The 27,843-nt window shown below is 40.9% G+C and overlaps 2 pseudogenes; both read right to left on the reverse strand.

Moving 5' to 3' along the window:
• Positions 1-984: 984 nt before the first annotated feature.
• LOC131490329 (actin, cytoplasmic 1-like) lies at positions 985-2,096 on the reverse strand (annotated as a pseudogene).
• A 1,471-nt stretch (positions 2,097-3,567) lies between these two features.
• Positions 3,568-27,826, reverse strand: LOC131489603 (chromobox protein homolog 3-like; annotated as a pseudogene).
• Between the last annotated feature and the right edge of the window lie 17 nt (positions 27,827-27,843).

Here is a 27,843-nt window from a genome sequence, read left to right on the forward strand (position 1 = left end):
GCAGCCTCCACGCTCAGTGCAGAGCTCAATGTAGGACTTGATCCCACAAACCTGTGATCATGACCTGAACTGAAATCAAGAGTCAGATGCTCAACCAACTGAGCCACCCAGGTGCCCCTTTCCCTAACCTTTTGAATTAGATTCTTAATTAATTTATCTTAATTCTTTTTTTTTAATGTATTTAAGACTATGAATTTTCCTCTGAATTCTATCTTAGTAGTATTCCACAGATTTTATTTCTTTGTTTTTTGTTTTTTTTTTTTTCCAATTTACTCAGCACTTTATTTTTCTTACACAATGATGTGTTGCTGGCACCTGATGTTCTCACCTGATAGTGGAAAACCAAAATTTGTTGTCATCTCTTAAATAATTGAGAACTGTCTACAAAAACTTTACATGAATTAAAAGGATGAATAAACAGGTAAAAATGCAAACCGCTTTCCAACCCAAGAGAAGTAACGACCCACCATTTCTGGTGGGGAAAATATAAGATAAGAAAGGAAACTGAGTGGGAAGGCTTGGAATTTGCCAACCCTGTTAGATTAGCAAGACAGAAATAACAACTGGTCCAAGAATTCTTTCCAGCTTCTAGAGAAATCTTGGGATAGTCAGTTCTTACACATTAATACTCTACACATATCAAGAAATGGATGACCTCAAAAATTCTCACCAAGCCAATGGATTTCTCTTCCATAAACATGTTTTCTCACCTCACTTAGAAAGTGACTAAGCCATATGTACTAATGGTTTAAATCAAAGATACATGCAAGGTTTTAAACATATATCAAGAGAATAGTTAACTTGAATACAACATCAAAATCAGCAGCAAATTCTACAATCCAGTGCTAATGTCAGATACAAGGTTCAAGGATAAATTTCTTTTCAAAGGCTTATTCCAGTTTCATGAGGCCAGCATGAGGGAGGCAAATGTATACTTTTGAATAACCTGATGCAGCAAATGTTATACATCTTCTTGCAGTCCGTTTAGAAACACTTGCAGTGGATGATGGAGAAGCCCAACTTGTTCTTCTCCTGCTTACTGGTCCACACCTGCTGGAAGGTAGACAGTGAGTCCAGGATGGAGTCCCCAGTCCACACTAGGTACTTACTCTCAGGAGGAGTGATGATCTTGACCTTCATTGTGCTGTGGGCCAAGGCAGTGATCTATTTCTGCATCTTATGGCAGTGCCAGAGTATGTGATGGCCCTGCCATATATACTGTGTTGACATACAGGCCCTTCTGAATGTAAACATCACACTTCGTGATGGAGTCGAAGGTAGTCTCATGGATGTGATCTCATAGGACTCAATACCCAGAAAGGAGACATGGAAGAACTCCTCTGGGCAGAGGAACCACTCATTGTTGATGAGTACTGACCACTGGGCCACCCATAATTCTTCCCCTGGTAGGAGGAGGACAAGATGATAGCCATCTCCTGCTGCAAGTCCAGGGCAACATAGCAGAGTTCTTCTTGATGTCATGTACAATTTTTTGCTCAGCAGTGGAGGTGAAGCTATAGCCATGCTCCATGAGGATTTTCATGAGGTAGTCAGCCAGGTCCCATCCAGCAAGATCCAGAGCCAGGATGACTAGGGATGAGTGTAGCCCTAGTATATGAACACCGTCTGGGTGACCCCATTCCTAGAGTCCATGACAGTACCAGCAGTGTGACCAGAGGCATAAATGGACAGCATGGCCACATACATGCCTAGGTGTTGAAGGTCTTAAACATGATCATAGTCATCTTCTCTCTGTTGGCCTTGGAGTTTAGGAGTGCCTCAGTCAACAGGACCAGGTGCTCCTCCAGAGTCACATGTAGCTCATTATACAAGGTGTGGAGCCAGGTTTTCCCCAATTCATCACAGTTGGTGATGATGCTGTGCTCCATGTGGTACTTCAAGGTCAGGCTGTAGCAATTGCTCTGGACTTTGTCACCTATGTAGCTGTCCTTCTGCCCCATGTCCACCACGACACCCTGGTGTTGGCTGCCTGACAATAAAAGGGAATATGTCTGGGAGTCATCATCTCCATTAAAGCCACCTTTACACATACCAAAGCCACTGTCAATGAGTAGTATGGTGATTTCTTCTTGTATTGCAATCCACGAGAGCTGGGAGGAGAGGAGCCAGGAGGCTAAGCCACAGAGCACGTGGAATACAGGCTGACTGCAGCAAGTAGCATCCCAAGTTTTTGTATGCTGTGTTATTATTGTCTACAGTTTCAGTTGGTGACCTCTGTTTGTTGTAGACATTGTTTAAAATAGTTTTCTATTTCCACACAGAAGAAATTTTATCCCCCTGATTTTTATTAATTTCTAGTTGTATTGGATTATAATCAGAGAATACTGTCTTCATTGTTTACTGTTTGGACTTTGCTGAGGTTTTTATTTGTGGCCTAATAGATTTTGTGAGTGTTCATGGGCAATTGAGAGAGAAGAGTATTCCCTTCCTGAGATATTTCATTTAATATGTTATCAATTAGATATACCTTATCAGCTATATAACTAAAGTTTCCATAATTGACTTTTTTTTTCTAACTTGATCACTCATACATTGAGAAACACAAAGATTAAGTGATTTTACCAAGTTCTCATTAGTAAATAGTAATGTTCTTTAGTGAATAGCAAAACTGAATTCAAGCGCTTTGGCTTCAGGACCTCCACTCCTAACTACTATATCATACCGACTTTCAGGGGCATTCATTAGATTTTTCTCTATGTGGTATCACTGGGGTGTCAAACCATTCAGAAGGAGGAAGAGACATCTCCCAAGGGAACAACTTGAAATCAATAAAAAGGATTGCTTCCCTAACTCCTATGGAGTTTGGTCAGTGAAGTTGCCAAGGGTGTGGCATACTTAGCAAGGTTGCAGTGTGGCGGGGCAGTGGAGATGCAGTTAAATTTGGGATGGTAAATGTCTAATATCAAGCAACAGAGGGAGTGGGAGACAAGTTCCACCAACGATCTGTATGAGGGTTATGATAGTGAGATAGTCATCCCTTACAGGCTTCCCAACCTCTGACTGGGAAGGAAGATATGAGTTCTCAGGCATGAGACTCCACCTACCAGACAATTGCTGGGTTAAGATACAAAGGGGGAAGGCCCCTGACTTGTTTGTCTGTGAAAAGGAGGTGATCAGACTCCATTGTGGTGGAGGATAGGGTAATGAGTAGCTCTCCACCGGCAAAACTTTCAATTCCTAAAGGAGGAAAAAGATGTCTGTGCTGAGGAAGCTAGTTTGTTCACTAGCAGAGATAAGCTCACCTTAGAGAAGTCCTGTGGTATTATGGCTAAAAGAGGACACAAACAGAGCAGTACAATTACAAAGAAAAATTACTCCCTGCTTATCTTTCAGCCTCAGAAGTAAAAAGAACATCTGTTCTCTACAAATTAGTTGCCCAAGCTTATAAAAGAAGGCCTTTAGGTTCTTGCTCACAAGAATGGACAATGCAAAACTCCACGAATGTGCTGGGAGAAAAATGGAATGGTTATAAAACTGATTCCCTAGGTATCTGACAGTTTTGGATTGGGGAAGATAAAAGTAGGTCTGTTTGAGAGGCTTCATTTCTTAGGCACCAGAAAGGTGAAGGTCCAAGTTATTTGGACCTTGGAAAAGGAATTCCAGATCTGCTCTCATACCTACACCCTCATGTCTCACATCCTGGAAGAGAAATATGGAGAAGTGAAACAGCTGGTTATTTGAAATTGTCCATTCTCAGGGCGCCTGTGTGGCTCAGTTGGTTAAGTGTCTGACTTTGGTTCGGGTCATGATCTCACGGTCTGTGAGTTTGAGTCCCACATCAGGCTCTGTGCTGACAGCTCAGAGCCTGGAGCCTGTTTCGGATTCTGTGTCTCCCTCTCTCTCTGCCCCTCCCCTGCTCATGCTGTGCCTCTATCCACCACTGAAAAATGAATAAACATTTAAAAAAATTAAAGAATGAAAGAACAAAAGGAAGAAAGAAAGAAAGAAATCATCCATTCTCAGGCACCAAGAGAAGATGTGGAATTAAATCAAGCCAGAAATGAAGTTGGCCATGGAGGAGGGGAAAGGCTAAAGTGGCTCTCACACATCTAGCATGCCTCTGGAGGAAGGTGATGGGCAAGCAGTAGGTACTGAAGGCAGCAAATCCCATATCACCCTGCCGTGGATACACACAATCTATGGGTGAAGAGAAGGTGAGTAATTGGATAACTGGCAACTGTGAACAGCATATATTCTGGTGTCTTTTCTTGGGGAAACTCTATCCTGGGGCAAAGAAAGGGAACGTGGGGAGCTTCATTAAGTGAGTAAGATAGTGTGGCTTCTAGGGAAAGGGAAAATAAGAGGACTCCAATTCTATAGGACAGTCACTCTGAGAATTAAAGAAGTCATCCAGAACTAACAAAAGCCAGTTAAAGCCCACCAACCAAAGAAAAGACCACCAAGCCATACCTGTTTTTAAAAGTTGCGTTTATTGAACTTGCTATAGTTAGGAGGAACTGGTCATGAGACGTCTCAGTAAGATAGAATAGAGTTTGTGCTTGTGCTGGTGGATTCTGAGAAGGGGTGGGTTCTGAGAAGGGGCCATGTCTGCAACTACAGGATAGTCTTCAGTGTGTTTCATTAGAAACATTGTTGTGTTGGCCTGAATCCTGTTCAAAACATTATTTATCATAGTCTGACCACTAGCAGAGTTGTGCTGCACTTTCTCAGGCTGAAATTAAGATTAAAGGTCCCAGATGGGGAACGTAATTTGGCTAAGTAAAAGGCCATGGAAAAGCTTCAGTTGCATTGTAGCTCTAGGGAAGCACTCAAAGAAAAATTCCAAGAAAGCAGACCAATTGGAAATATGGCTTGTGTAGAGGCAGGAGGCTGCTTAGCAGTAATCAGAATATCTAAGGTGAGCCTTACCTCAGATACCCAGTGTTTCCTGCATTTCCATGGATAACCTACTCTGTGAGGAGATTTCAGCACATTGGGAGAGAATAACAAAATCCTATTAAGTATAAGATACCATTTACTTCCCCTTCCTGTTGTCATTGGCTTTGAGCTAGAATACACCTTGAGGAATTTGGCTTTGAGTTGTAAGCAGTCTTTTTCTTAGAGAAGCAAAATTGGAGACAATACAGTATTTACTATAAATTTCTGTTTGTTCTGAAAAAGCTACAGGACAGCTAAATGGACAGGTTTAGTTTCATACTGTAAGGCCATAAGGCAAAAATGTTTTCTAAAATGGAAAGGGTTGAGATACTGTGAATCTAAAAGTCTAAAATGTTCATGGGACCCTATGAAGTATCGTGTGTGTGTGTGTGTGTGTGTGTGTGTGTGTGTGAGTACTTGCGACTCTATTCAACTTCTTTCTTTTTTGAGAAACCTTTTTTTAGGTTTAGATCACAGAAACAGGAGGAGGGACACACCCAACAGCTGTAGAAGCAGGAAATATCTACTCTAACACTGAAGAACAAAAACACGAAAATTGAGAGTGTTTGTGCATATTTTGTTCCAACTAACTTTCTTGAAAAAGTCCACATTTCACCTACATATGATGGGCAACAGGGATGCTTGGTTCTCTTTGTACAATGTATCCAGCATGATTTAGGCGGTTTTATCTTTGCAACCTTATGTTTTCCTTTGGAGAGTATTTCTTTTCTAAATCACATTCCAGAAGCAATATGGGAGCTAAACGCCATAAGACAGCAGGGAGGCAATGAGTCACAGGGGTGATGTTCACCTCATGCTGAAGGAGGGTCTGTGAAGAGAAACAGACCTGAGTTTGGCTGAGGTCAACATGAACTAAATCACTGATGAGAGTTTTTAGAACTAAAAAATAAAGACACTGAGGAATGCGAAAAATACAAGTTGTCCTTGTTTCTCATAATTGATGTGTTCATGTAAAAGTATATGAACCACTTGTGTCTCTCTAATGAGGATGCTGACTTCTACCTTTGTGACAGGTCAGCTGCCTTGTAAGGGAAGAATAAGTAAGATCCAGTTGTCAGGAAAGAGCTTCTCTTTCAAGAAAGTGAAACCTAGATAGGAAATGGAAACTTCGCCCATGAGGGAATTTGTGTTTCTCTCTGAGCTTTGTTTGGGAATGACCTGTATGTTTGAGAGACTACTAATAGGGGCAGACCACCTCCACCCATCTTAAGGCAAGGGCTGTAAGCTGCAAAAGATTCACCAGTGTTTTATAAATCAGATTCCATATTCTTTTCTATATCCATCACTCTTTTGTCCCCTTTGGTCCAATCTTTCTCAAAGTATGGTATTTGGACTACCTCCATTATAATCACCAGCCACCACAATAGAGTGATTATTTGAATGAAGTGAATCAAATGAATGTTTTGGTTTTTCAGTGCATATAAAAGTGATGTTTATACTATACTGTAGTCTATTAAGTGTGCAATAGCATTATGTCTAAAAACAATGTACAAATCATAATTTAAAAATAGTTTATTGTAGGGGTGCCTGGGTGGCTCAGTTGGTTAAGCAGCCAACTCTTGATTTTGGCTCAGATCATGATCTCACCATTATGAAATCGCGCCCTGCATCAGGGTCTCTGCACTATCAGCCTGCTTGGGATCCTCTCTCCCCTATCTCTCTGCCCCTCCCCCTGCTCTCTCTCTCTCTCTCTCTCAAAATAAATACAAAAATTTTTTTAAATAATAAAAATAAATAAAAATGCTTTATTTATTAATAGTTCTCCATCACTTGAACTGTCAGTGAATCATAACTTTTTTGCAGGTGAAGGGTCTTGCCTGCATGTTGATGGCTGTTGACTCTTTAGGGTGGTGATTGCAGAAGGATGTCTTAAAAGAAGACAACAGTGAAATTTGCCACATCAATTCACTCTTCCTTTCATGAACGATTTCTCTGTAGCATGAATTCTATTTGATAGCATTTTACCCACAGTAGAACTTCTTTCCAAATTGGAGTCAATCCTCTCAAACCCTGCTGCTGTTTTACCAAGTTTATGGAATATCCTAAAGCCTTTGCTGTCACTTCAACAATGTTCACAGCATTTTCACCAGGAGTGGTTTCCACCTGAAGGAACTACTTTCTTTGTTCATCCATCAGAAGCAATCCCTCATCCTTTAAAGTTCTATCATGAGATTGCAGCAATTTGGTCACATCTTCAGGCTCCATTTCTAATTCTAGTTCTCTTGCTATTTCCATCACATCTGCAGTTACTTCCTCCACTGAAGTCTAGAGCCCCTCAAAGTCATCCAGATGCATCAGAGGAATCACTGTCTGTAGAAGCTATAGCCCTGTGAAATGTATTTTCTCAATAGTAAGACTTGAAAGTCAAAATTACTCTGATTCCATGAGCTGCCAAATGTATGTTGTGTTAGCAGGCATGAAAACAGCATTCATCTGATTGTACATCTCCATCAGAGTTCTTGAGTGACCAAGTGCATTATTAATAAGTCCTATTTGAAAGGGAATTTTTGTTTTTTTCTGAGCAGTAGATCTCAACATTGGGCTTAAAAGATTAAGTAAGCTATGTTGTAAACAGACGTGTCATCATCAGACTTTGTTGCTCCACTTAGCACACACAGAGTAAATTTAGCATAATTCTTAAGGTATTAAGGATATTTAATAATAATAATTAAGAATAATCAAGGTGTTAATATTAAGGTATTAGTTTTCAGAATGATAAATGAGCACTGGTTTCAGCTTAAAGTCACCAGCTGCAGTAGGCCCTAGCAAGAGAGTCAGCCTGTCCTTTGAAGCTTTGAAGCAAGGCATTGACTTCTCCTCTCTAGCTATGAAACTCCTAGATGGCATCTTCTTCCAATAGAAGGCTATTTTGTCTACATTGAAAATCTGTTGTTTAGGGTAACCACCTTCATTGATTATCTTAGCTAGATCTTCTGGATGATTTGCTGCAGCTTCTACATCAGCACTTGCTGCTTCCCCTTGCACTTGGATGTTATAGAGATAGCTTCTTTCCTTAAACCTCAAGATCCAACCTCTGCTAGCATCAGACTTTTCTTCTGCAGCTTCCTCACCTCTCTCAGCCATCTTAGAATTGAAAAGAATTAGGGCTTTGCTCTGCATTAGGCTCTGGCTTATGGGAATGTTGCATCCAGACCACTAAGGCTTTCTCCATATCAGCACTAAGGCTGACTTAGCTTTCTTATCATTCATGTGTTCACTGAGTTAGCACTTTTCATTTCCTTCAAGAACTTTTGCTTTGCATTCACAACTTGGCTAACTGGTGCAAGAGGCCTAGCTTTTGGCCTATCTCAGCTTTCAACTTGCCTTCTTCACTAAACTTAATTGTTTCTAGCTTCTGATTTCAAATGAGAGATGTGAGACTCTTCCTTTCCCTTGAACACTAGAGGCCATTGTAGGGTAACAAATTGGCCTAATTTTAATGTTGCTATGTCTCAGGGAATAGGGAGGCCTAAGGAAAGGGAGAGAGACAGGGGAACAGCTGGTGGGTGTAGCAGTCAGAACACACAACATTTATCACATAAGTTTGCTGTTTTATATGTGCACAGTTCATCGTGCCCCAAAATAATCACAATAGAAACATCAAAGATTACCATAACAGGAGTGTCTGGGTGGCTCAGTCAGTTAAGCATCCAACTTCGGCTCAGGTCATGATCTCACAGTTCATGGGTTCAAGCCCCATGTCAGGCTCTGTGCTGACAGCTCAGAGCCTGGAGCCTGCTTTGGATTCTGTGTCTCCCTCTCTCTCTGTCCCTGCCCCTCCCCCCCCCCCACCACTCCTGCTCTGTCTCTCTCTTTCAAAAATAAATAAACATAAAAAAAAAATCACCATAACAGATAGGATAATAGTGAAAAAGTTTGAAATACTGCAAGAATTACCTAAATGTGACACAGAGACACAAAGTGAACAAATGCTGTTGGAAAAATGGCACCAACAGACTTGTTCGAAGCAGGGTAGCCACAAACCTTCAATTTGTAAAAAACGCAGTGTCTGTGAAACGCAATAAAGTGAAGTCTAATGAAATAAGGTATGTTTGTACTTGACTGATTTAAAATATCTGGGCATGGAACCTAAGAATCTGTATGTTAAACACCCCTTACATGTTTTTCTTATGCATATTTCAGCCTGATCGCCCCAGTAGGATCTCAGCTGTGCTGCCAGGAATTAAGAAGAAGATCTGTGTTTGTGACAGTGATAGAGTTTTAAAGAGGGAGCTGGTGGTGAAAGCAACATAAAGAGATTCCCAAGTGCAAGATTGGAGTTTCAATATCTAGCTGTTTTATAGAGCCCGTGTGTAAATTCACTTTCTATTGCCAACTGAGAAGACTTTAGTTTGTTATTGCAGGAGGTGGTAATTTCCTGTAGACTTTGACTCTTTCTTTCTAGAGAAAGGCTATAAATACCTTATCTATAATTTGCCACCAGAGGAAGCCTGAAACTTCCAAGTTGGGCTGCTGTTAAATCCTTAAGAAGGTGGCTTTCGTTGAGCCAGTCAATGTCTTTCTGCAACCATCTGAGTAGGATCTCTCTCCGGTGTTCAGTTCTATCTTCTCCAAGTACCAGAATGAATCCTCACCAACATTTTATTTGGAGCCAAAGTCAAAGGTTGGAAAGTAATGCCCTGGCTTCTGTGTGGCCTCACAGGGCCTCTGATGTACCCAAGTGCTCATACAGGACTGGTAGGAACCTTAGTAACAGTGAATACTTCCGCCTTTAATATTTTCTCCCCCACTCACTTGCCTGCCATGCCCACCCCACTATATATTTACACATTGTTAGTCCCAGCCTTCCTGCCTCCTTTCCTTTCCCTCTGCAGGAGTTATTCCAGTACGAATCTGTAAAAGCAAAACTCACACTTTGTCCTGCTCCCAGGATGATTAAGAACATCACACACTACAGTTAGAAACAAAACAAAACCATTTTGCACTGTTAGGTAAACTGAAAATAGTAGGGTATTCCTGTCTGGTTCTTGTCTCCAGAATAATACACCCTGGAAAATTTCCTGCAAATCTGGTTCTCTAAAAAAAAAGTTGGGTGTTTTTTCCCATTGTCAATAGAATAATGTGAATTTGGTACCTCTGATCATTTTGCCTTTCTTTCCCTTTAAGTGTGTTTTGAATTTGGTGAATCAGTCTTTCTGGAGTTCTCAAAAAGAAGTCTGACACCTTCGCACTGATGACACATTTAGGTAAGTTTGTCCAACCTTTCCTAAATGGGTCAGTTTCCTGAGTATTCCTTTGGTGCTCCCTTCCAGCCCTTTGTATTGTGCCCTCCAGAATCCCTTCCATTTTACTAAGATCATTATATTTTCCCATCACCATAAAAGTATCGTTATCCACCCAGTGGCCTGAACCTAAGAACCTGGTAGTCATCCTTGACTCTTACTTCCCCCCACTCCCTTCTCTTATATCTTAAAAGTCTTTCATACAAGTTCATAACACAACCATGACTTATTTATTTATTTATTTATTTAGATGTGAGAGTTTTTATGTTTTAATCTGTTGCTTTTTTGAGAACATCTTTATTGAGATATAATTCACATATCATAAAATTCACCCATTTAATGTGTACAATCACAGTCTAACCTTAGATATTTTTATCACCCCAGGAAGAAATCAGCACCCTTTAGCAGTTAACTATAATCTCTCACTTGGGTTCCCACAGGGCTTAGTTTAAGTGATCCATTAATGATCCATTCTTCATACTACAGTCAGAGAATTTTCTAAAGTGCTAACCTAAATGCACCGTATCCTAGATTAAAAACCTTCAATAGTTCCTTGGGGTGCCTGGTTGCCTCATTTGGTTAAGTGTCCGACTTTTGATGTTGCCTCTGGTCATCATCTCACAGTTTGTGAGTTTGAGCCCCACGTCAGGCTCTGCACACTGATCCTGCACAACCTGCTTGGGATTCTCCCTCTCTCCCTCTCTCTGCCTCTTCCCCACTTGAACTGTCTCTCTCGCTCTCTCAAAATAAATAAATAAACTTAAAAAAAAAAAAAAAAAACCTTCAATAGTTTCTTACTCCCATTGTTGTCCTGAGAGAGTACAAAACCTTTAAGTTGACTCCAGGGCCTTTAAGAACTAACCCTTTTCTGGGGCGCCTGGGTGGCGCAGTCGGTTAAGCGTCCGACTTCAGCCAGGTCACGATCTCGCGGTCCGTGAGTTCGAGCCCCGCGTCAGGCTCTGGGCTGATGGCTCGGAGCCTGGAGCCTGTTTCCGATTCTGTGTCTCCCTCTCTCTCTGCCCCTCCCCCGTTCATGCTCTGTCTCTCTCTGTCCCAAAAATAAATAAATAAAAAAAAACGTTGGAAAAAAAAAAAGAACTAACCCTTTTCTGAATTGAAGGATAAACAGTATTTTACAGTCATCTAGGGCCCATGAGGGACCTCAGAAAATTGATGAACCCCATGAATGTGGATGCAAAAGTTGATATGTGCTCGGATATGTTCTCCTCTCGTGGAGAAAAGATGATAAATTGCATTAGATTTTCTAGGGTTTAGAATATCTGGAAGAACAGATTAATTATACATAGTTTTACTCATCTTATAGTTTCGTAATGTCTGTACTTTTATTTGTGGAGTGGGAGACACAATCACATTTTCAAAGTCTGAGATTTCTAAAGATCATTCTGGCCTGGGGTATGGGCTATGCAGCCCAGGGCATGAAAGTCTTGCCATGAAATTACTTGGTAGAATAAAGTCTGTGTGAGCCTAGGTTAGGTTAGTTAAACTAACCATGTAGGGAGGTGATTGGTAGAGGAAGAAAGAGCTGAGAAGGGCCACAGAAATGGGAGAGGAGGTTATTGGAGGGAGAATGGAATGTCAGTGCAGTGAGGCTGATCATTATACCCTGTGGGTGGGATGGGGCGGAATGCTCTTTTGTACATCTTTGAAACCCTAGTGCTTGGCACACAAAAAGCATAGGATTGGCCGCAAGTGCTGAATGAATTAACGAATGAATACTTTTTTTTTAATCATTGTTTTTTTTTTTTAATGTTTATTTATTTTGAGGGAGAGGGAGAGAGAGAAAGCCGGGGAGGGGGAGAGAGAGGGAGAGAGAGAATCCCAAGCTGTCAGCACAGAGCCTGTGGGGGAGCTTGATCTCACAAACTGTGAGATCATGACCTGAGTTGGTATCAAGAGTCAGACGCTTAACCGACTGAGTCACCCAGGCGCCCCATGGATGAATACTTTTAATAAGGCATCACAGTTATTTGTTTCTGTGCCTGTTTTATTCATCTCTGACTCACTAATTTTACACGCAGTATTTGTTGTATTGCCCTTAGCTGAATAGCGAGATAGAGGCTAAGTTTGGCACTTGGGAGCACATGTTTTTACTTGTAGCTCAGTTCTCTTGTGCCTGCCACCATGCTGACTCTTTAATGCTGTGCAAGAAAAATATGCTCCTCCGAGCCTTCTCAGAGCCTCCCAGACACTTACAAACCACAGTTTCTTTTCTGACAGTTTCATTTCTTCTCGGCTACACCTCTTATGCATAAGCAACATTTTTCCAAAGCTGTGAATTTCAAATATTCAAACCCTTGTATTTTAGGTAAATATAGATGTTTTATCTAATGTATTTAAAAGAGCACAATAAGTGTGTACTTTTGAATCTGCCATGGTACATAATGTCTTAATGGTAATAGACGCCATCTGAAAAGCTTGGTGTATTTGCCAGTATAGCACTTTGCCTCCAACTTCTAACTGATCAAAACGAAGTCTACTGAAACTGAAACTTTCAGAAAAAACAACTCATTTTGCCTAAATTTTAAACAATACTAACAAATATTAGAATTTATTTTTAATTACTTTATGGTTCTTGCTAGAGAATAAGTTTTCAAAACAATGACACACCTTAACATTTTAGCCCTAAGTTCTACAGAGTTAGAGGATTTCAAGAAGATTTGATACTTGGTGTGAATATACATTGAGGTTACATAGAGAACTGAATTAATGGGAAAAAAATGGTTCAATTCACAATATTAAATGAATCCCAAATGAATTTATCTATAGTGTATAAGTGTTCAGGCTTCAGAGTCAAATAAATTTGGATTTTCATCCAGCTCTGTCAATTACTAGCCATATGACCTTGGGCAAGTGATTTTCCTTTATGTCTCAGTTTCCTCATTTACAATATAGAAATAATATCTATCTAGCAGAATTAATTGCAATAAGTGCCTCAATCACTCAATAATGGCAGTTATTATTATGACTACGTTCACAGTAGGAATATCAATCTGCAATATATCAATTAAGGTTTTTAGTTGCAAGGAAAAAAAAACTATCTCTTGCTCTTTTAAAAGAAACATTATTGGGGCGCCTGGGTGGCTCAGTCGATTGAGTGTCCGATGTCAGGTCAGGACATCATCTCACGGTTCGTGAGTTTGAGCCCCATGTTGGTCTCTGTGTTGACAGCTCAGATCCTGAAGCCTGCTTTGGATTCTGTCTCTCTGTCTGTTCCCTGCTTGCACTCTGTCTCTCTCTCTCAAAAATAGATAAACATTAAAAAAATTAAAAAGGGGGGCGCCTGGGTGGCGCAGTCGGTTAAGCGTCCGACTTCAGCCAGGTCACGATCTTGCGGTCCGCGAGTTCGAGCCCCGCGTCAGGCTCTGTGCTGATGGCTCAGAGCCCGGAGCCTGCTTCCGATTCTGTGTCTCCCTCTCTCTCTGCCCCTCCCCCGTTCATGCTATGTCTCTCTGTCCCAAAACTAAATAAAAAACGTTGAAAAAAAAAATTAAAAAAAAAAAATTAAAAAGGAATGAATCTCCATTAATAAAAAATATAAATAAATGACAGAAACATTATTTTTGACAGGAATCTGTGTAGCTTGTGGATTTCCTGGGAGGTTGGAAAACCCGACTTAATAGCTACATAGCCAAAAGTATGACTAGAATCAAGAACTGCTTCCGTGAGAACACCACTGCCAGCTCCATAGTGGACATCACTCTACCCTAGGCTAAAGTGCCTCTGTTGCCTCCACTGGCTGGATGCGATGGTTGCTGTTTCATTAATGTCTGATTGGTCACATGAGTGTGTCTCAGAGGCCTGGGAGACTAGAATAAGGAGTTTCTGCCACTTACAGCCACACATTCAGTCAGAGATGTGCTCTGTCTGGCACCTAAATTTATATGATGGGAATCCTTCAAATATAGGAGATTGAGAGGCTGCATAGCCAAAAATACACAAGTATGCATTGTACTTCCCAGGGAGAAACAAATATATGAGATTGCCTTGACTCCTCTCTTTTCCCCTTTCTCCACAGCCAATCCATTAGCAAATCTGTCAGCCTCACCTTCAAAATATATCAAGCACCTGACCACTGCACCTCAGCTCCCTCACTACCAGCCTAGATCAAGCCCTTATTATCTCTTGTCTGGATTATTGAGTCAGCCTCTAGCCATTAAGCCTCTTACAGTCTATCTTCAACATAGTCATCAGAGTAGTTCTCTTAAAAAATGTGTCAGATCATGGGGCACCTATCTGGCTCAGTCGGTTAAGCATCTTGATTAAGACTCTTGATTTCAGCTCAGGTCATGATCTCACAGATCATGGGATCGAGCCCCGTGTCCAGCTCTGTGCTGGCAGCGTGGAGCCTGCTTGTGATTCTCTCTCTCCCTCTTTCTCTGCCCCTACCCTGCGTGTGCTCTCTCTTTCTCAAAATAAATAAATAAACCATTTAAAATTATACATGTCAGACCATATCACTCCTTTGCCCAAAGTCCTCCAATACTTTCCCTTTTATTCAGGGTGAATATCAAAATTAACACAGTGACCTACAAGCCTCTTTCCATTAATCCTTCTCTCCCCCATTTCTCTCTCTATTATTTTTATTCCCATCCTCTATTACTCTATCACAACACCAACTATGCTCAAAACTCAGGATCTTTGCACTTATTTTTCCCTCTGCCAGGAACATTTGTCTCGTTGATCTTTACAGCTTGCTCCTTTACTTCCTTCAACTTTCTCCTCAAATATCATCTTATCAGAAAATGTTCTTTGTCCGTTGTATAAAATAGTGACCCTCCGGCTCCTAGGACTCCCCTCCCTTAAAATTTTTCTCCACAGCGCGTTAATCATCATTCGACATTCTGTATATTTCATTGTTAAATTGTTTCTGCCTCATCCTATTGAATATGAGCACCATGAAGATAGAAATTTTGATTTTATCCTCAATGTCTAGTTGGCACACAACAAGCATTTGATGAATGAATGAATGAATGAATGAACAACAGATCTTTAATTATCACTTTATTTATCCTCTAAATAAGGTACTATAAGGTACCCTATTTACTGTACTAGATGTCCAAAATAGCGTCAGCACAAAATGGTGTTCTTACAGTTATGTTTTAAGGATAGATCTTATTATTCCACTCACACATATATAATTTTTCTCTTGCTTCTGATTGCTGATAAGCTTCTCAACATGGGGTATGAGAGGGTGGAGAAGTCACAGGGTCATTCTAGTCCAGAGGGTCAATTTTACTTTTAGAATTTGAAGGAGAAGTTTTCTAATTTTTTTTAAGTTTATTTATTTATTTTGAGAGAGAGCATTCACAAGTGGGGAAGGGGCAGAGAGAGAGGGAGAGAGAATCCCAAGCAGCTTCTGTACTGTCAGTACAGAGCCAGACACAGGGCCTGAACCCACAAAAAGCAAGATCATGACCTGAGTCAAAACCAAGAGCTCAATAGGCTGAGCCACGCAGGAACCCCAAGAAAGTTTTCAATTTTGTTCCTCTTTAAAAGTTTGCCACATACATGTTTATATACAAATAGAATCAAGTTTTTCCATTTGGTTCAGTTGGGCAAAATCATGAAAATCCAGGAAGGAAAAAAATTTATGTAAGCAGTGAGTGATTAGAAAATTTATTCCTTCTATGTTGTTAGGGAACTTTGTCTGTTAGTCCAGTAATTGAATCAGAATGCACAGGGTAGTTAAGAACACTATGCAAAAGGGTTTGGGGGAATCTCATAATGAGCTTGATGTGGAGGCAAATAACAGCTTTCCAAGCACAATTAAGTCTTTAGTCTTAAGTAATACCAGTCAGTTTTAAAAGTTTATACTGCACTCAGTTCCTTATTAAACTATGGGTTTTGCTACTGTAGAAATGGCAGTTGACCACAACCTCAAGCGTCTCTTATGTGAGAAAACACTAGGCAAAAAGAGGAAGAGATCATCACTCCTTCAGTGACACTTAAAAACCAACTATATGACATGACACCCCTGAAGAATAAGGTGAGGTGGTTTTCTCTACTGGAAATAAAAATAAATAAATAAATAAATAAAACAAGATTATTAAAGTAGTGCAATATTACCAGAGAGGAAAAAAAAGATTAACCAAAACAACACTCTAGAAAACCTAGGAACAGAAGAATGCATTCAATTACACAAGATATAGCAGAGAAAAATAGGCTGACTATTCAATAAATGATGCTCAATAGTTAATTATTCATTAAAAAAATGAGATCAGTTCCTTTGTCAAGTATGATACAAATAAACTCCACTGAAATTAAAGAAAACAATTTTTAAATGGAAAAAAATTTTAACTTTAAGAATAAAATTTGAGAAAACATTGGAAGTAGAGGAATTTTTATTTTTTTTAATGTTTATTTATTTTTGAGAGAGAGAGGCAGACACAAATTCCGAAGCAGCCTCCAGGCTCTGAGCTGTCAGCACAGAGCCTGACATGGGGCTCAAACTCACAGACTGCAAGATCATGACCTGAGTCGAAGCTGGACACTTAAGCAACTGAGCTACCCAGGCACCCCTATTTTTTTTAAGTTTATTTATTTATTTTGAGGGAGAGAGAGAAGGGGGAGGAACAGAGAGAGGGAGAGAGAGAAAATCCCAAATGGCTCTGTACTGTCAGGTGGAGCCTGACACAGGGTTCAAACCCATGAACCGTTAAATCATGACCCAAGCCAAAACCAAGAGTTGCATGCCTAACTGACTGAGCCATCCAGGCACCCCTGGAAGTAGAGGATTGTTAAAAGGAGACCACAAAACACTAACCGTAATGGAAATAATTGATAAATTACATTATATTAAGATCAAGTATTACTGTTCATTAAGAGATCTCCCAAAGAAGGAACAATACAAGCCACAAACTGGGGAAAGATGTTAACAAGATATACAACCAGCCATGGTTTAGTAGCCACTATATAGACAGAACTCCTAAAAATCAATTGTAAATGTCAGATAAACCTATAGAAAATGGGCACACAATGTGAGAGGCATTTCACAGAAGGGAAAACACAATGAGGGAATACACATATGGAAAGATACTCAATCTCATTTATAAGGAGGGAAATGCAAATTACAACCATAATGAGATAGTATTTCTCATTCACCAGATGGACAAAAAAAATTTTTTTTAATTTTTTTAATGTTTATTTATTTTTGACAGAGAGAGAGAGACAGAGCATGAGTGGGGGAGGGGCAGAGAGAGAGGGAGACAGAATCCAAAGCAGGCTCCAGACTCTGAGCTGTCAGCACAGAGCCCGACACGGGGCTCGAACCCACAGACTGCGAGATCATGACCTGAGCCGAAGTCGGTCGCTCAACCGACTGAGCCACCCAGGTGCCACAGGACAAAAAAAATTTCAAGTAAAAAACACTCCTACATGTTAACAAGGGAAGGGAGTGGGCAGTACTCTTCTATAGTCTTGCTTAAAATTTTGGCCTTATCTGGTAAATTTATAAGTACACATACTCTATGACACTTGATATATATTCTATGCAGTATATCCATTGCATAAGAAAGTCAGAACATAACACACAAATATTCATAGAAGCCTGATTTTTAAAAAGCAGAAACAAACAAGAAACCCAAATCCTAGAAATAATTAAAACGTCTATTGAGTCCATCTTCCTCCCAGGAGTGGCTGGTGGCATAATGGTCACTGTGCTCCTCCATTGTTGTGTGGCCCCACAAAGTTGGCCCCAGGGGGGACCTGGGCATCCCTTGGAGGTAAACACAGCAGATGGGGACAACAGCTTCAGGGAAGCAGGATATGCTGCCATGTTGGACTAGATCAATTCCTGTCTGGACCATATGGAGGAAAAATGAACACCTCCACCCCTGCCTCCAGGAGCTGCTTGAGTCCCACTTGATAGTTGAGTTCTGCCTTGGGTTCCAGCAGCAGATGGGGGAGGGTCCTAGTGATGCCAGCCCCCAGGCTCTGGGAGCCCCTAACCAACCCCAACCCTACCTCCCTGGGCTAGGCTCTGGCCTAGGCATTCATCATCTGGCTTAGATAGCTTCTCAAGGGCTGACCTACAGGTCGTCTGGTCCTCCCCTTGTTGTGCCTGGATCAGCCCCCTCCTGGCATCCCCTTTGGGGGTCAGGTGTGGGCCTGCCACCCACCCACCTTGCCTGCCTGACCAATTCTTGGGTACTCTTCACTCTGCCCAGGCCTTGAACGACCACATTAAATGGGTCTCCAACGTAATAATAAATAATAATAATGATAATAATAATGTGTCCATTGATAGAATGGAAAAAATGTGTTATATTATATCAAGAAATATTGTATAGAATGAACTACAGCTACATGCATCAGCATGAATGAATGTCACAAATATTCGAGCAAAAAAAAAAGTAGTTGCAGAAGAATACATAAAAGTATATGTGATAACTGTGATTTATAATATGAAATGTATATCTGATCTTGCTGTTCCTGACACATAGCCCTAAAACCCTTAGAATTTCTTAAGTGGTAAGAGAGATTCATAACAATCCCCTTACAACTATTTCTGAGTTTATGTTAATGAGGGGATTCTTAGAAAGCCCTGAGGATGGAGGTTGTTTGCCCGTGGAAACAACCAGGATTGGAGGAATTTTCAGTCCCACCCACCCACCACCCATCTCCTAGGAAGGGAGAGGAACTGGAGGTTGAATCAGTCACCAATGGCTGATGATTTAATCAATCATGCCTATGTAATGAAGCCTCCACAAAAACCCAGAAGGATGGTTTGGAGAGTTTCTGCGTTGATGAAGGCACAGAGGTTCTGGGACAGTGGAGAGCCGAGAGACAGAGAGAGAGAGAGAGAGAGAGAGAGAGAGAGAGAGAGAACATGGAAGCTCCATGTCCCTTCCCCCATACCTTGCCCTAGGCATCTCTTCCCTCTAACTCTTCTTGAGTTATGTCCTTTTATGATAAACCTGTAACCTGGTAAGTAAATGTTTTCTTGAGTTCTGCGAGCTGCTGTAACCAATTAATTGAACCCAAGGATGGGGTAGTGGAAACCTCCAACTAATAGCCATTGTGTCCGAAGCACAGGTGACAACATGGACTTGTGATTGAGCATCTGAAGAGCAGAAAGGAGGCAGCCCTGTAGGACGGAACCCTTCACCGGCGGGATCTAATTAAACTGTAGGGTGCCCTACTGGTGTTGCAGAACTGCTTGCTATGTGGGAAACACACATCCAGGGCCAGAACTGAGGTAGTGTTGTAGTGGAATATTGAAAGTAGAGGAGACACACAGCAAGTGTTGTTTTTCCTTTACACTATATAAAATTCAAAAACTTTTGGAAACCAAATAACCTATCGTAAACAAAAGGAAAAAATACCTACACATTTCTTTTTTTTTCAATATATGAAATTTATTGTAAAATTGGTTTCCATACAACACCCAGTGCTCATCCCAAAAGGTGCCCTCCTCAATACCCACCACCCACCCTCCCCTCCCTCCCACCCCCCAACAACCCTCAGTTTGTTCGCAGTTTTTAAGAGTCTCTTATGTTTTGGCTCTCTCCCACTCTAACCTCATTTTTTTTCCCTTCCCCTCCCCCATGGGTTTCTGTTAAGTTTCTCAGGATCCACATGAGAGTGAAAACATATGGTATCTGTCTTTCTCTCTATGGCTTATTTCACTTAGCATCACACTCTCCAGTTCCATCCACGTTGCTACAAAGGGCCATATTTCGTTCTTTCTCATTGCCACGTAGTACTCCATTGTGTATATAAACCACGATTTCTTTATCCATTCATCAGTTGATGGACATTTAGGCTCTTTCCATAATTTGGCTATTGTTGAGAGTGCTGCTATAAACATTGGGGTACAAGTGCCCCTATGCATCAGCACTCCTGTATCCCTTGGGTAAATTCCTAGCAGTGCTATTGCTGGGTCATAGGGTAGGTCTATTTTTAATTTTCTGAGGAACCTGCACACTGTTTTCCAGAGTGGCTGCACCAATTTGCATTCCCACCAACAGTGCAAGAGGGTTCCCGTTTCTCCACATCCTCTCCAGCATCTATAGTCTCCTGATTTGTTCATTTTGGCCACTCTGACTGGCGTGAGGTGATATCTGAGTGTGAATACCTACACATTTCAAAACAGAAAGTACCTTAGTAGTAAAGAGATGTTATTTTGGGAGGGGCCTTCAAAATATCAGGAATACTATTTTTCTTAAGTTGAGTGGTGGCTACACATGTCTTTAACAGAAACTTAGGTTATATGTACGGTTATATGTGGAACAGAAGAAAGAAAACAAATGAACAAAGGAAAAAGAGACAAAAATCTAGACTCAAATACAGAGAAGAGACTGTTGCAGTGGGTGGGGGGGGGGGAGATGGGAGAAATAGGTGAAGGAGATTAAGAGTACACTCATTGTGTGGAGCACTGAGAAATGTATAGAATGGTTGAATTATTATATTACGCACCTGAAACTAATATAACACTCTATGTTAATTATACATCAATACAGAAAGTGTTTTCTCAAAAAAGATCATTGATATTTTTGGAATGTTTGTTACAGGAACAAAAGCTGACTGGTATTGATGACAGACATGGGGAATTTCCTATTGGTGGCAAAGGTACCCCATCTCCTTTAAAGAATATTTGGAAGAACAAGTAGCAGAGCTTTGGGGCCAGTCTGGGTATAAGTTTTGAACATATTGGCTAACCTCTTTGAGTTCCAGGTTGCTAAATTGTAAAACGGCCTTTTTGGGGTGTTGTGACACTTAAATAAGATAGTTTATGTAAAACCCATTGCTATAATGAGGACATACAAAACATGTGTTTTCTCCCTAAACATGATGAAGGAGCAGAGATGAATACTTGAGGAATGACTGAGTGAATGAGTGAATCCTTCCAAATCTGTGTCCTCATTCATTGGAGCACTCCCAAGTCTGCATGTGTTCTTGTACCTTTCTTCTTCACGGCTGTTTTTTTTTTTTTTTAATGTTTATTTATTTTTGAGAGAGAGAAAGAGAGAGACAGACCAGGAGTGGGGGGGGGGGAGTGCAGAGAGAGAGGGAGACACAGAATCCGAAGCAGGCTCCAGGTTCTGAGCTGTCAGCACAGAGCCGGATGCAGGGCTCGAACTCACGAACCCTGAGATCATTACCTGAGCCGAAGTCGGAGGCTTAACCAACTGAGCCACTCAGGTGCCCCTGTTTTTTGTTTTTTCTTCAGCTGCTAATTTATCCTGGGCAGAGTCTGAGAAGGGTTATTCTGCTTCAAACAAGAATCCTGGGTCTTTAAAATACTGCAGTGCTGGCAGTCCAATATCTGGGGACCTTCTTTGCTTCTTCAGTGACATATCTTTTTCTGCTGGATAGATTTGTCCAGTTTTAAGACTTCTCTAGCCGTGGTGTCCTCCTCCCACCAGCAGAGCCCCCCAGGCAATAGGCTGGATGGGGTGTGACCAGGGCTACAAGGCTCAGAGGCCCAGGCCAGGGTGCAGCTGGCCCTATGGTCCTGGCAACTATATAGATTTTTTCTGAAGGAAATACTAACCAATGTTTTATTATCAAAAGGTGAAAACACAATCAAACAGTTAATTTAAAATGTTTAAGGTGTTTTATTCAAAGTTAGTTCTTTTTTTTTTTTTAAACGTTTATTTATTTTTGAGACAGAGAGAGAGACAGAGTATGAACGGGGGAGGGTCAGAGAGAGAGGGAGACACAGAATCCGAAACAGGATCCAGGCTCCAAGCTGTCAGCACAGAGCCCAACGCGGGGCTTGAACTCACTGCCGCGAGATCATGACCTGAGCCGAAGTCGGATGCTCAACCAACTGAGCCACTCAGGCGCCCCGAAAGTTGGTTCTTTAAGTGACATGGAAATTAAAGCTAATATATCAGGAGAAAGTTGGGAAAGGCTTATATGGCTGGAGATATATTCTGAGATCTTGGCTTATTTTAACACGTTTTTCCTTCTTTGATTTTCCCATAACCAACCCCACCAACTGCCTACTGTAATTCAAGAAAATAGCAGACTGTGTGATTTCTTGCCCCAGGAGAACTTTGTCACAATTACTTTGGTGGCCCTCAAAGATCCATTTCTCCCATATTCTTGCCTGTGGTATCATCCCTTCCCTTTAATCTAGGCTGGCCCTATGACTTGCTTTAACCAATGGAGTAAGGCAGAAGTAATGCTGTTCCAGTCCTAAACCTTCAATTTTGCAAGCTTCCACTTTTGTGCTCTAGGGGGAGTCAGTCACTAGTCTGACTACACTGAGACCACCTGTATGAAAATCCTAATTTAGCCATGAGGAAGAGTTGAGAAAGAGATCTGAGGGTCCTGGCCAACACGCCCAGCAGAGCTCCCAGCAAACAACCAGCACCAACTTGCCAGCTATATGAGTAAGGCATCTTAGTGTGACTCCTCAAAGAACTGCCCAAGCTGATACCACCAGGGGCAGAGAAATCTGTTTCCACCAAGCCTTGCCAAAATTGCAGAATCATGAGAAAATGAAAAATGTTTTTTGGGGGCATCTGGGTGGCTCAGTCGGTTAAGCATCCGACTCTCAGTTTCAGCTCAGGTCACAATCTCATACATAGTTCATGAGTTTGAGCCCTGCGTTAGCAGTGTGGAGCCCGCTTGGGATTCTCTCTCTCCCTCTCTCTCTGTCCCTCCCCCACTTGCTCACACACTCTCTCTCTCAAAATAAATAAATGAACTTAAAAAAAGAAACAAAGAAAAAGATTATTATTTTAAGCCACTAGGTTTTAAGGTAATTGGTTATACAGCAATAGATAACTGAAACAAGGTGCAGAGTAGAAAAGATACTTCCCTCCTGGGAACTTTTTTTCTAAAAACCTAAGCTCTTAGAGGAATGCAAAGGGCTTTGGAGAGGGGATGAAAATGAGTGAAGGACTTCTAGGGATAGATAGAGTACCTTGAAGAAAGATGAAGAGAGATGGATTAAAATTAAAATTAAAGGGGCACCTGGGTGGCTCAGTTGGTTAAGCATCTGAGTCTTGATTTTGGCTCAGGTTATCATTTCATGGTTCGTGGGATTGAGCCCTGTGTTGGGCTCTGTGCTGACAATGCAGAGCCTGCTTGGAATTCTCTCTCTCTCTCCCTCTCTCTCTCTCAAAATAAATAAATATTTAAAAAGAGTTTATTTATTTACTTATTTATTATTTTTGAGAAAGAGAGCACAAGCAGGGGAGAGGCAAAGAGATAAAGAGGGAAATAAAGAATGTGAAGCAGGCTCCAGGCTCTGAGCTGTCAGCGCAGAGTCCAACATGGGGCTTGAACCCGCAAACTATGAGATCATGACCTGAGCCACCCAGGTGCCCCCATAAGTAAACATTTTTAAAAATTAAAATTAAAGAAAGATTCCCTCTGGGCTGGTAAGAAGACAGGGTACTCCCAACTCTCCTAGCTAGCTATATAGCACACCTGAGCAGATGAGATCAAAGCCTTGCAAGTGGTTCCCATGTTCAAGGTAGCACAAAAGCAACAGGGAGCCATCAGATCTAAAGAGGCCATGTTGACAACGATGAGCTTCTCTCCCCACTACTCAGAACTTGGAACTTTTGTTGTTGTTGTTGTTGTTGTTGTTGTTGTTGTTGTTTTACCTTTTTTATTTTTGAGAGACAGAGAGAGACAGAGCACAAGTGGGGGAGGGCCAGAGAGAGAAGGAGACACAGAATCCGAAGCAGGCTCCAGGATCTGAGCCGGCAGCACAGAGCCCGACACTGGGCTCGAACTCAAGAACTGTGAGATCATGACCTGAGCCAAAGTCGGACACTTAACCGACGGAGCCACCCAGGCGCCCCAGAACTAGGAATTTGTTAAAACTAGAAACAAAGGAACCTCCAGATGTTTTCTACCAACCTGGTAGATTGGGGCTCAGAGTCATAAACAATTTTAGCTGTCAAAGTCTGAACTCAGTCTGAGTCACCAAAATTGTCCTTACCTTTCTTTACCTTAAGAAGTGTACTTAAAAAAAATTTGGGGGGCACCTGGGTGGCTCAGTAGGTTAAGCGTCCAACTTCGGCTCAGGTCATGATCTCACAGTTTGTGAGTTCGAGCCCTGAATCGGGCTCTGTGCTGGCAGCTCAGAGCCTGGAGCCTGCTTCAGATTCTGTGTCTCCACCTCTCTCTGCCCCTCCCATGCTCATGCTATGTCTTTGTCTCTCAATAATAAACGTTAAAAAATTTTTTTTAAAGTTTTGTTTTTTGAGGGCTGCCTGGGTGGCTCAGTTGGTTAAGCCTCTGGCTCTTGATTTCAGCTCAGGTCATGGTCACACAGTTGATGAGTTTGAGCCTCATATGGGGCTCCATGAGGTCAGGGTGGGACTCGCTCTCTGCCCCTCCCCCTCTGCTTGGGATTCTCTCTCTCCGCCCCTCCCTCTCTCTTCCCCTCCCACTCTCACACGGTTCACACGCTCGCTCTCAAATAAACTTACAAGAAAATTTTGTTGGGAAGATAGGAGTATTCAAAAACTCCCTTTCCTTGCTCTTTATATTCTAGGTATTTTTATTTGAGGAGAATTTAACTTCACAGCAAATCCTAACAAGATTGTAATTTCTCCCCCTTCTTTCTGCCAACTGTCTTAGACCTGTAATGTTTTATCAAACTGGTCTCATCACAGTACACAGACAATAGCACTAACCCAGAATTGGCAGGGATTTCTGTAAGCTTCCTTGTATTGTGGGATAGGACCACTCAGGAGTTGGGCTATATGACTAGCTTTGACAAATGACATCAGCAAATGCAATGCAAGCAGAGCTTTCACAGGCATTTGCACATTAGAGTTTTTCCTTTTGAAATTCTGTGACAGCCAAGTAAGAAAACCAAGCTCATTAGAGATGCCTAGTAGAGGTGAACTGAGCTTCAGTTCCCAATAGTCTCAGCTGCCAGCCGAGTGAATGAGACCACCGTGGACTTTAGCCCCAGTCAGGCTGCTAGGTGACTTCTGCTGTAGATGTGATCTCAAGTAAGACCAGCAGAACTGCCCAGTGAAGTTCAGTCCAAATTTCAGAACCATGAGTAAATACATGGCTCCTGGTTGAAACCACTAAGTTTTTTAAATTTTTTAAAATTATTTTTTATTTTTTTAAAGCTTATTTATTTTGAGAGAGACAGAGACAGAGACAGGGCAAGTAAGGAAGGGGCAGAGAGAGAGGAAGAGAGAGAGAATCCCAAGCAAGCTCTACGCTGCCCGCACAGAGCCCAATGCAGGGTTTGAACCCACAAAACCGTGAGACCATGACCTGAGCCAGAACCAAGAGTTGGACACTTAACTGACTGAGCCACCCAGGTGCCCCCTACTAAGATTTTTAAATGTAAAACTGTTTACTGACCACTGTTTACCAATATTTACAATAAAGTATGCAATACACAGTTGAATGACATTCTGATTACTATAGAGTTACTGTGTTTCCTGACTTCTGCTGGACCAGTAACACAAATACTGGAAAGACTGAACCTACATGTAAGGAATAGGTTGGGTAAAGGAAAAATATGCAAATCAATAGTTTAAACTACAAAAGTTTGTTTGCTCATTTATGCAGTAGGTCCAAAACAGCAACATTTCTAATCATCTGATTGGTTTCATGAACGCTTTCCATGAATTACGATCTTTCAATCAATATAACACAAGGATTTCAACCTTTTGTAAAGGAATGGTTCTCTAAGAAGAACTTTGAATGCCCATTTAACTAAGCCTTGTTTGGCTTATTAAAAAACACCATTATTTGTTTAGTTTTCTCCCCTGAGTGGTTAGGTTATTGGTAGTGATAAAATTTTTTCCTTTCAGGGAGTTTTGCAAATAAACAGTTACATTTATATAATTATAGATTAAGTAGGAATTGTGATGTCTACTTTAAGTTGTTTAATTAATTATAGAATCATCTATTTGGTTGAGAGTTTCTGGCTTCAGAAAACTTCAATTTAGTTTGAAGTAATCTATTTCTTGGGTTGCTCAGAATGATGGCATCCCAGAAACAACATGAACTTACTCATGGTTGTAAAATACTATTTTTGTTTTGGTGAATGCAAAAAAAAAAAAAAAATCCAAAAAACAAACAAAAAAACCCAAAACCCCATAAACAACCATTTATACTTGTATTTATGTATACACACAAAAAAACTTAAACAAAATACCCAGAATGGTCCTTAGCCATTATAGGTTAAACAAGTTCTGATTCAGCGATGACTATGGGCATTTTTTTAACATTTAGAAAAACTGTTCCCTAATGCAGATAGAATAATATACAACAGTATCATGTGTTCTTTTCTGATAAATGAAGCAACTATAGCTTCATTTTTATTTGTCCAAAGTAACCAGTGCTATTGATGCAAAAACCAAAAACAACCCAATAATTCTCTCAATACTACTCAAAATGACAGATTAAATTTGATTTTCTTTAGAATGAAAATGGCTCAGTTGGTTAAACAATCAACTCTTGGTTTCGGCTCATGTCATGATCTCATGGCTCGTGGATTCAAGCACCACGTTTGGCTCCATGCTAATGGTGCAGAGCCTACTTGGGAATCTCTCTCCCTCTCTCTCTGCCCCACCTTGCTCTCTCTCTCTCTCTCTCTCTCAAAAAATACTCATAAAAAAGACATACATACATATATATATAGGTATATATATATATATATATATATATATATACCTATATATATATGAACAATTATGTTCATATATACAATTATGTTCTTGTCCAGCATCTTCTGGACAAGAATGCAGAGTTTGTCTCTTTTTTTGAAGAGCAATTACAATTTAAGGGCACTTCATGTTTGCCTCTTTTGCCAACACTGTGTCTGTCTCATCTGCATCTCTCCATTTCATGAGAAAGATTAATTCTTTGTTGTTGTCTATGACACTAAGTATTTGTTTAGGACCAAGACCATTGGCAAAACATCTTGGTTAGTCAGCAACATCTCTTTTTTTCTTTGATTTGCTATCATCAGATTCACTGTCAGATAAAGATTTTCTTTGTCCTTTTTCTTTAATGGCTTTTTGAGAATTAAAAAAATTTCGATTAACTATGGATGATCTAAATTTTCTTCAGGTTTTCAAGTATTGTCAGAATCTGTAAATCTCTTCCACTTAAAGAACTACTCCACCCTCCCATTCTCTACACATCGGTACCGTACTTTTTCCACCACCAAATCTTTAGGCTCTTCAACTCTTTACTTCTTCCTTTTTAAGTTTTATTTTATTTTTATTTTTTATTTTAGAGAGAGAGAGAGAGAGAGAGCAGAAGGGGGGCAGAAGGGCAGAGAGAGAGAGAGAGAGAGAGAACTTAAGCAGGCCCCATTCTCAGTGTGGAGCCTGACGCAGAGCTCCCTCCCACATTCCTCGATCCTGGGATCATGACTAGAGCCAAATTCAAGAGTTGAATGCTTAACCAACTGAGACAGCCAGGTGCCCCTCTTTTACTTCTTCCATTTGTTTCTTTTCCATTTTTAAAAAGTGTTTTATTTTGAAAGAGACAAAGACAGGGCCAGCGGAGTAGAGGCAGAGAGAATTTCAAATGGACTCTGCACAGTCAGCACAGAGCCTAATGCAGTGCTGAAACTCAGGAAGGTGAGATCATGACCTGAGCCAAAAACCAAGAGTTGGAGGCTTAACCGACTGAGCTACCCAGGCGTCCCTCTTTCCCATTTTTTGCAATGTAGTGTTACCGGAGGCCATTTTTAGTTGTGGGCTTG

This window comes from Neofelis nebulosa, chromosome 11 (assembly GCF_028018385.1).
Source record: "Neofelis nebulosa isolate mNeoNeb1 chromosome 11, mNeoNeb1.pri, whole genome shotgun sequence".
Lineage (NCBI taxonomy): Eukaryota > Metazoa > Chordata > Mammalia > Carnivora > Felidae > Neofelis > Neofelis nebulosa.